The sequence below is a fragment of the Parasteatoda tepidariorum genome, chromosome 7, assembly GCF_043381705.1.
Source record: "Parasteatoda tepidariorum isolate YZ-2023 chromosome 7, CAS_Ptep_4.0, whole genome shotgun sequence".
Taxonomy (NCBI): domain Eukaryota; kingdom Metazoa; phylum Arthropoda; class Arachnida; order Araneae; family Theridiidae; genus Parasteatoda; species Parasteatoda tepidariorum.
In genome coordinates, this window is record NC_092210.1 from 10,926,332 (window position 1) to 10,927,227 (window position 896).

Consider the following 896-nt stretch of genomic DNA (forward strand, 5'->3'; position numbering starts at 1 on the left):
GTAATGCTTATTGAAGAGTGCAGGACACTGGAAAATCTTCATGTGTTGAAGGGAATATAGAAATACAGGGTGTCTATAAAAGAACTCCGGGGTTTTAAAAATTCATATCTCACTAACTATAAAAGATAGCAAAATTTAGTCGATTTCTCAGAAAAGAGTAGCTCAAAAAGTTTTACTCATACCAATTGGGAATATTTGTATCAACTGTTGGCGACGCTGCAGGGCGTTGACCTTGAAATGACGTCGCGAAATTTGAAATGATGGCGACTCCGCAACAAAAGGCTCAATGTCTTATTTGGCTCATAGAAACGAAGTCTTTAGTTACCGTACCAAAGTGCAGAGAAAATTCGTGATGTTCAACATCTCAGGGAACGAATAGTCAATTGTGTGGCAACCGTCCCCCCAGACATGCTCGCCAGGACATGGGAAGAGGTAGAATACCGTTTAGACGTCTGTCGTGCCACTAACGGGGCGGAATAGAACTTTACTAAGTGTTAAAAAAAAATTGAAAATGTAAGCTTTTCTGTCATGTATAAAACATGTATGTATGTTTTTATTTCATTAAAATATTTTGCCTCAAAACCCCGGAGTTCTTTTATAGACACCCTGTATTGTGGTGTCGTTGTTGGGACCCGAACCCCAGTTTTGTCGGTCAGGAAACTGACAAATTAAATTGTGGTAATCGTATAATCGGAAAATATTGTGGTGTCAAGGTTGGGGCCCGATCCCCAGTTTTGTCGGTCAGGAAACTGACAAATTAAATTGTGGTAATCGTATAATCGGAAAATATTGTGGTGTCAAGGTTGGGGCCCGATCCCCAGTTTTGTCGGTCAGGAAACTGACAAATTAAATTGTGGTAATCGTATAATCGGAAAATATTGTGGTGTCAAGGTTGG